The 9736-nt window shown below is 42.3% G+C and overlaps 1 long non-coding RNA gene across 1 annotated transcript; it reads left to right on the forward strand.

The window, feature by feature from the left end:
• Positions 1 to 1686: 1686 nt before the first annotated feature.
• On the forward strand, positions 1687 to 8727 carry LOC145549316 (uncharacterized). Its single transcript, XR_014085230.1, has 2 exons — positions 1687 to 7717; positions 7796 to 8727. It is a non-coding gene; the product is annotated as an uncharacterized LOC145549316 (long non-coding RNA).
• Positions 8728 to 9736: the final 1009 nt, after the last annotated feature.

Consider the following 9736-nt stretch of genomic DNA (forward strand, 5'->3'; position numbering starts at 1 on the left):
GTGGCTCTCATACTCACTAGTCCTCTGCCTCTTTCCTTGTGGCTAGTCTCAGGGTGCTGGATTTGGGGTGGGACCCTCCATGCATGGTTAGTAGGTTCTGAGTCTTAACATCCGTGGTGTTCATCTCCTCCTTTGGCCAGCTAATTATTTATTTATGTATTTATTTTTATTTATAACAGACAGAAAAGACAATCAAGACAGAAAAAAATAAAATAAAATAAAATAGAATGAAACAGACTAGAGAAATAAGAGGTAAAACAAATTATGCCCAAGTGACATGCAAATTTTATATTTTCTGTTTGAAAAGGAGCAGAAGATGTAATATCTTATGATGTCCTGCCCCTTTCATACTTATCAATTTATAATCAATTAACTGTCAAAACATCAAAACGAGACAACTTGTTTCCATTTTACATGACATTTAAAGATGTCTCATTATTTAAGAAGTATTTATATTATCAATAGTATTTACAGACTTTAAAACAGTCATCTTATAGAACATTTTGCAATAAGCTCCTTTTTAATCAGTTTTTTAAGCTGGTTTATATTTCTACTTTTTTGAACTCATCATTCAATCCATTCTATACATCTACTCCACGCACCGATAAACAAAAACTCTGCATGGTTGTTCTAATACATTGTTTTTTAAAATGTCCATCACCTCTTAAATTATAACTTCCCTCTCTGTCACAAAACATTTTCTGTATATTGGGTGGAAGTTGCTGATTTCTGACCTTAAACATGAATTGTACAGTTTTAATATTTCAGTATTCTGGGACCTTGTTGCTCAGCTTGGGTTCCCCAAGGTTCAGTTTTGGGCCCACTCCTCTTTTTACTGTACATACACCCAATAGGTTTTATTTTAAATCGCCACAGTAAAGGATTCCAAAAAGGTTTGGTTCCCTCAATTTAGAAAACTCAAGGAATCACCTGCCTTATTTACCTTCCTTGTTCCTCGTTTAGTCAGAATGCTGGATTTGGGGTGGAGCCCTCCATGCATGGTTAGTAGTTGAGGCCCCGTTTACACGACAACGATTTCGGGGGGAAACGGAAGAGTTTTGTTGCGTTTGTAGTGTGCATTTACACGAAACCACCGAATGTTTTCTCTAACAACGGCACAGATTAAAAACGGGTTCCAGAGTGCGATGTTTCTGATACATAACGTTTTCCGTTGTCGTGTAAACCTAAAAAACGGATCTTTTCTTCCAGAGAATCCCCAGCTCATGCATAGTATGACGCAAAACATAGCTGCTTCCTACAATCCACAGAAGAAGAAGAAACTACTCACAATGCTGGTGTTACCGTTTCCCCATCAGATTCGGTTCCCTCAGCGTCTCTTCACCGCTCCGCACCGCCCAGATGGCAAAATACACGGCTGCTTGTTCAGCGCTCTTATCTAGAGAACTACGGACCAGCCCCGGCTCCAGACGAGTTTAACAGGGGGGGCATCGACTTATTTTGGGGGTCAAAATGAATCTACGTTGCTGAACATAGACAACAACATAAGTAGCATACAGGCTACTTGTTAACCAGCTTAGCGTGCTGTATTGATATTAGCTAGTCATCTTTTAGCTATGATCACCTGCATCCAACAGCTTTACTCAACTCAGTCGGTTAGTTCGGGGAAAAAACTGCAATTATTTACGTTTTGCTGGTTTGCTGCCATGATTCTAACACACACCTGCGCAGCAGCAGCATCAGGTCTCCTTCGCTGCCTCACAGGTGTAAACCCAGCGCGAGCGTCTCAGCTTTCATGTTGCGTTTGAAGGCGGCTCGGAAAAACAAGTTACGACTTGTTAGCAACGGATTAAACTGTTTTAACTACTGAAAAAGGTAACAGAGGACACGGATATGGGAAGTGCGGGAACTCCTATTTTATCAAATTGATATAGGAATAACAGACTGTTGGCCATTCCAAGGTAAAAACAATAAACAGCTTCCAGTCCGGGGCCGCTACAGACACCGTGAAAGCTCAAAGTTATCCCACTTTTTCCAACTGCATGCGCCCTAATCAGACGCACACAATGCATGTTTTCTCACGCAAATCCACATGCCTTCAAGTACAACTTTGTTTTTAAACACATGCGCACTTTCAAAGTTTCAAAGAACCTAGCACCAACTAGGCGTACCATTACTGTGTAAACACAGATCGTAATTAGAACGTTATCGTGTAAACGATCCAACAAAAACGGAACAAAAGTGCCGTTTTTGTTGGATCGTTGTCGTGTAAACGCCCCCTCAGAGTCTTAACATCCTTGGTGTTTATCTCCTCCTTTGGCCAACTAGCTATTCCTGCAGGATCTCTGATTACTGGTAAGGCGTAGCTGTTTACTGCACTGATCTTGTTCTTGCCATTGAGCTGGCTTCTCAGGACTTGCCTTATTCGTTGGAGGTATTTGGCTGTGACTCCTTTCCTTGTGACCTCATCGAGGTTGCCATTTGCTTGTGGTATTCCCAGGTACTTGTAACTGTCCTCAATGTCTGCTATTGTTCCTTCTGGGAGTGAGACCCCTTCTGTGTGGACGACCTTCCCTCCATCCGACCACACTTCTCTAGTCCGAATAACATCCCAATGTCAGTGCTGTAGATCCTGGTGGTGTGTATTAGTGAGTCGATGTCTCGCTCGCTCTTGGCGTACAGCTTAATGTCATCCATGTAGAGGAGGGTTAGGGTAACATTAATGGTGGCCCCATTCTTGAGTCGGTATCCGTAGCCAGTCTTGTTGGTGATTTGGCTGAGGGGGTTCAGATGCAGAACAGCAGTGGACACTTGTGCAAGTGGTTTGCAGTTTGCATTATATATAAATAAAAAAATATATATAAAAAACTGCAATTGCAACTGCAAACCAATTGTGCAAGTGGTTTGCAGTATATATTTAAAAAATAAAAAATAAATAAATAACAAACTGCCCTGAGACAGACTGGCGACCTGTCCAGGGTGTACCCCGCCTCTCGCCAGGAACGTTAGCTGGAGATAGGCACCAGCAACCCTCCCAACCCCACTAAGGGACAAGGGTGTAAAGAAAATGGATGGATGGATGGAATAAATAAAAAACTGCCCTGTGACAGACTGGCGACCTGTCAAGGGTGTATCCCGCCTCTCGCCCGGAACGTTAGCTGGAGATAGGCACCAGCACCCCTTCCCAACCCCACTAAGGGACAAGGGTGTAAGAAAATGGATGGATGGATAAAAAACTGCAACTGCAAACCAATTGTGCAGTTTGCAGTATATATATTAAAAAATAAATAAATAAATAAACCTGCAACTGCAAACCACTTGCACAAGTGTTAATCAAATGGGGCAGAAATCAAAAACTCTGGAAAGAATCATAATTATTTCCAGGAAACTCTCTGCCCCAACTGCTGTTCTGCATAGGTCTGAATCCCCTCAGCCAAATCATCAATGCGAGCCATCCCGTCCTTCCAAACAGACTCCAGGATGGTGGCTCATGGGATCCTCCCGGTCAGAGCCGTCATGCACTCCCGCGACATCTGCCCCCGACCCGGAGTCGGTTAGGCACCTTCTGTGGGAGTGTAGCGCTGCTGTGGACCTGTGGGCAAAGGCCGACTCCTTGCAATTCCCATACTTGCCAGTAAGGAAGGTCCTCGACACGCAGCTAGTGCTGCACGGGGTGAGCCACCGGAAAACATAAAAAAGGGCCTCATGGAGATGTGGCTCACCCTAGCCACCATATGGACCTCCAGAAACCTGCTGGTAAGCAGGCGCAGGCAGATGCCCACCCACGTTTCTGTGATCCGAATGGTGGCAAAAAAAAAGAACATACAGAGCTGCAGGTGGCGCGCCTGTAGCTCAAGGACACAGGCACAAAGAAGAATCGCCTGCGCCTCTTTGGACGGAGGAGCCGGTGCTCCACAGACAAAGGTCCCAGCAGCGGCGGCCTGGCTCTCCGGGTGAGGCAGGTGGGAAGGAGCAATGAGGGAGGAAAGCCCCTCTGAGCACCATCGCTGTTTGGAAGAACGGGATGGCTCCAAACTTCAACCAGACTGGCCACGGATACTGACTCAAGAATGCAGCCACCAAAAGTCTCCTCCTATACATGGATGGCATCAAGCTGTACGCCAAGAGCGAGCGAGACATCGACTCACTGATCCGCACCACCAGGACCTACAGCACTGACATTGGGATGTCATTCGGACTAGAGAACTGTGGCGGATGGAGGGAACCTCATCCACACAGAAAGGGTCTCACTCCCAGAAGGAACAATAGCAGACATTGAGGACAGTTACAAGTACCTGGGAATACCACAAGCAAATGGCAACCTGAATGAGGTCACAAGGAAAGGAGCCACAGCCAAATATGAGGGGGTACCCAAAAGTTTCCAGAATGACGCTGCTGCACGTGCAGTTTTCGTAGTACACGATTCTGCCTCTAGGTTAGCGGTTCTCAACGTGGGCGGTGCCGCCCCCCAGGGGGCGTTCAGAGGACGGCAGGGGGCGCTGGAAGACATTTTTTCAAAAGGGGGGCGCTGGGATGCCTTTGGGGGGCGTTTAGTCGAAGGTAAACTTTACACCTTAAATGCACAACAATGCCAGTTTAGACTTTGAGCAACTTGGTAAAACTGTATTGTGTAACATTAAATCATGCTTGGCTGCAGCTGTATTGATGGCAGCTCTTCTTCTATTCAGTGTTTGTAGCTTCTTGGCGCAGCTCCGTTCTTCTTCTACTGGTAGCTAAACTCACGATACCCTCGCTGTGTATCCCTCTGAAAAATGAACCCATTTAAATAAAGAAATCAAGAAATCCCTCCATGGGTGATACCACGAGAGGGCGTTCATTTTATAGCGTTAACACTGGTGCTGTAAGTGGTCCGGTATGAAACTGGTGTGATAGAACAACACAGCACTTTTAAATTTCAATAATCAGAATGCAGTATAGCCTATATGTTCTGCATCGCTTTTCCCCATCGATACGCTTCCCGACCGCCGAGCACCTTGGGGGCTTAAAAAAAAGACGCGCACATTGCGCAAAACTCTGAAACAGGAGAAGCGGGACATAAAACGGAGCGACGAACTAGATGTGAATTATGGCATAAAAACAGAGAATCCGACACTGAACATTGAAAAAAATCAACACATGATGTGAAACACATGACGATTAGACGGCGCAGGTGATGAGTGAAAATTACAGACAGTGAGCAGCGTCAATAAATGATAAAATAAATCTAGCAACAGGAAAGAAACTAAAGTGAACATAGCAATAAACCAAGAGAGGATAATACTAATCAAAGGAAACTAAATGGAAATGAATGAAGAACAAAATGCAAGAATAAACTAAGAAACTAAAGTAAATACAGAGGAATAAACTGGTATGGCAAGACCTTTCGAGCAATAATTAATACAGAGGACTGTATGGCAAGAATAAACAGACACTATTTCCAGATAAAGGTAAAATATTGCTGAAATGTCATGGGTTTGTTGAGACCACATCTAATACTGAGAATAAATATATCTTACAGACCATAACAGTAAAGAACTGATCACTTATTTATGTTTTTAATTAGCTTTGATATATTTATTTCTTCAATATTAATTTTCATGTCAGTGTTAATGTCATGAGGTTGAGACTCCATAACACTTTCAATTTGACTCATTAGGATTTGATTAAGAACCAGATTTGTTCTTTGTAATTTCCGTCCAGTAAAACTATTAATCTATAAATCAATAGTCAGGTCTATATAAATATATAATCCATGTTTCTGTCTCATATTTGTATGGCATTAAAAGGACCTGGAACTTTTGTTTCTCCACTGAAAGCTCTGGTTTGAACAATAAATGCCATGTGGGTGAAGTTTTATGGATGATACTCTGATATCCCATTCTCCTGAAGGCAGCACAGAACTGCACCACCAGAAACTGACAAACACTGATGTAGTTACAGTTCTATCCATGTTTTAATGTTGCAGAGCTCAGTCGTTTTGCAAATAGTTCAAAGTTTAAACTGGCATTGCCGTACATCTTTTATCTGGTCATTTTGTGCAAGATTTAACAACTAGAAAACGGCACAAAATAAGATTTTTTTTTCCCACTCTGATTGGCTGCTGTTAGGCCTACAAATTTTAACTTGAATGTTCATTGCATTTTTCGTAGACGCCTGTGAAAATAATTTCTATTCCCATGACTTTTTTTGTTCTCTGGGAAATTATTTTTGATGATAAATACAGAAACAAGCATAAAAATCAAAACATCTACAATAGTGATAGTAATATTAATGATAAAATAATACTCAGTGCAAAGTAGCCTGCAAATTCTTTGGTGGGGGACGGTGAGGGACCTGGATAAAGGCTAGGGGGGCGCTGGCCCAAAAAAGGTTGAGAAACACTGTTCTAGGCATTTGTTCAACCACGCCTTCTCAATCAGTGTGCCAAGCGGCGTTGATGTGGAAGGTTTCATCTACCCGCAGTGAATTTTCTTGTAAGAGCTGTTTTGTCCAGCCGTCGTTTTTCTTCATGGAGAAGTTCGCGTGGCTGAAGCTTTGCTTCCTGCTCAGGAAAAAAGCATCGGAAACCGTTCAAATGTTAAAGACCGCTTACAAGGATGACGCTATGTGTCAAGCTCAAGTTTACTCATGGTTCACCCGCTTTAAAAATGGTGAATTGTCAATGGATGATCAACCGCTTTTTTCCGGAGCAGGAAGCAAAACTTCACAGCTGCGCTTTTTTTGCGCTGTGAAGCCGGAAAAAAGCGGTTGATCATCAATTGACATTTCACCATTTTTAAAGCGGGTGAAGCACGAGTAAACTTGACACCTAGCGTCATCCTTGTAAGCGGTCTTCAACATTTGAACGGTTTTCGATCCTTTTTTCCCGAGCAGGAAGCAAAGCTTCAGCCGCGCGCTGCTCATAGAACTTCTCCTTGAAGAAAAACGACGGCTGGACAAAACAGCTCTTACAAGAAAATTCACTGCGGGTAGATGAAACCTTCCACATCAACGCTGCTTGGCACACTGATTGAGAAGGCGTGGTTGAACAAATACCTAGAGGCAGAATCGGGTACTACAACAACTGCGCGTGCAGCAGCGTCATTCTGGAAACTTTTGGGTACCCCCTCGTACCTCCAACGAATAAGGCAAGTCCTGAGAAGCCAGCTTAATGGCAAGAACAAGATCCGTGCGATAAACAGCTACTCACCAGAGTAATCAGAGACCCTGCAGGAATAATCAGCTGGCCAAAGGAGGAGATGAAGACCACCGATGTTAAGACACTCGGAAACTACTGACCATGCATGGAGGGCTCCACCCCAAATCTAGCATTCTGATTAAATACGAGTCATAGGGAAGGTAAATAAGGCAGGTGATTCCTTGAGTTTTCTAAATTGAGGGAACCAAACCTTTTTGGAATCCTAAAGACCTTTATTGGAAATAAACTGTTCCACAAACAGGAGCCATAATACTGGATGGATAATAAATGACTAAAACTATATGATCACCTAAAAGGTTAAAATAAGATTCATAAATATATATGTATAGAAAACAACAAGGAAAATGACAAAACAAACCCTAATTGATTTCTATTTGCTTTTTCTCTTTCTCTCTGTCTGAGCCTCGCGCGGTGCATCTGACCTCTGACCTCAACTCCTCCCATCTGTCCTCCCATGGACCAGATGATGTCCCTCCTACAAAACCAGCCGATGAAAATGATCGAGAAGATCTGGAGGATCAAGAAGACAGAAAAGACCTCCATCACCTCCAGGGGACAACTGTCAGTCTCCTGTTAGGCATTTGGACTGAAAACTGTGTGAGACTGAGCTTTAACAACCTCCACTGATCTGCTGTCCAGTATCAGCGTAGAGGAAGAAAAGCTAAACATGCTTCAGAGCTGTGAGAGAAGACGACTCTGAACTGTTGACGCTTGTTTCATCTGTGGACAACATGGACATTTCCTGAGGGACGATCTGGACAACCCAAAGATCCAACACCAGAACCAGTTGGACTGACAGGAAGCCAGAGAAGAGAGACGGAGGAGGATTTGGCTGCAGCAACGCCGAGACCGAGTAGGGGAAAGGGGCGAGAAGGAAGGAACAACATGAATCCACATCAACCACTGTGAAGGACGACCTGTCTGTAATGTCCATCTAGATCATGACTTTAAATCTGAAACAATAGAGCAATAGAGTGAGCAGCAAAACTTCACTCTACAAAGTATCAAGTACTTCAACTTTTGACACCAAAGAGGACAACGTCCAGATCAACAGCTGGTTTAGATGTTTCTGAAAGGCTCTCCACTCAAAGAACTATTGCTGGTCCACTGTCGAGTGACTGAAGCAGAGAGTGAAGATTTATACTTTTATGACAGGAGGTAACAAACCCTCCTGAGCAGGCGATCAGTGTTCCTGCTTCTACGCTTTACCTACTTTCCAAATGGAAAATCTGCGCTTTCTTGTTGGGTTTTGAACGGACACTTATCTATACCTTCACTGCACTAATGTAAATTTTTTTGTTTTGTTGGGTTTTCTAGAAAACACATGAAATTGGGTAGCTTAATTATGATCATTCTTAGTTGTTTGACTCCTAAGGATGTTTAAGAGTTTAGAAATTCATTCTTCTAGACATAAGAGAAATCAATTTAAAATGAACTTTAATGTGTGTAAAAGACTCATGTGTTGTCTCTGCCTGGCAGAGCTTTCCACCCAGAATTGCTTCATGATTGATTGTCCTACAAGCTCTCTGTATTGTGCATAATTCATAAATAAACCTGATTGAGTGATTTTACCTGAACAGTGCTTGGTAAGTTTTTTTCCACAACAATGGACAAAAACATTAAAGGCTCTCAAGTAAAAAGCGTGGCAGTTTTAGTTAATGTTGGACCCATGAGCCAATGCTAACATTAGCATATTAGCCTGCAAAGACTTTTATGCGTCATCTTTTCAAAGAAAAATTAACCTGTAACCATATATGCGAGTAGTAAAGGCAGTAAAGGCATACATGGCACATGAAAATATACTGAAGATGAATAACTCACCTTTAAAGAAGCTCTGTTTCTTCCAATGGAAGCTTCCCGCACTTTACTGCGCATGTGCACCGCTGAGCTGAAGCCTTCACTCCAGTGACAAAAATTGTCAAATCCAGTTTACTCAAAATAATGTAGTCTTGTACTTTTCTCAGGCCAAACATGTACATTGCTCACATTACTTGAGTTGAATAAACAATTTAGTGAGACTTGAGTAAAGCATACAAACCTAATTTAAGTAAGAATAGGTATTGCCTTTTACAGTGTTCTAGGCAAGGGCGTAGGAACGAGTCTGTCATTGGGGGCGACGCATATCGGAAACCTGACAGATCAGTAAATATTTTGAGCAGAAATGTCAAACAATTATGCCATCATCACATCAGTAATGCGTTACTCTAATCTGACCCTTGTTTCAGTAACAAGTATTCTAACACGTTACTATTTACAATCCAATAATCAGGATTCCAGGATGAACACTCACTTTAGCATTTGCCTCACAACTAGCAAGCTAAATACTCTGGTAGCACAGACAGGCTACCAAATTCTGATATATCTTATTGGTCAAAAGACATTTGATTATTGGTCAAAATGCATTGATATAAATTGACTTGCAGTTGAACTGGTTCTACTTCTTTCTAAAACCAAAGTAAAAAACAAATAATAAAATAGGACTCTGCAGTTTTAAACTCAATACAGCAGTTTGACCAACAAAAATAAAATCTAAAAAAACAAGTTTTGTTCTTATTGAACAACTCTCTACATCAGTGCAAC

This window comes from Poecilia reticulata, chromosome 2 (assembly GCF_904066995.2).
Source record: "Poecilia reticulata chromosome 2, P_reticulata-male-v2, whole genome shotgun sequence".
Taxonomy (NCBI): Eukaryota; Metazoa; Chordata; class Actinopteri; order Cyprinodontiformes; family Poeciliidae; genus Poecilia; species Poecilia reticulata.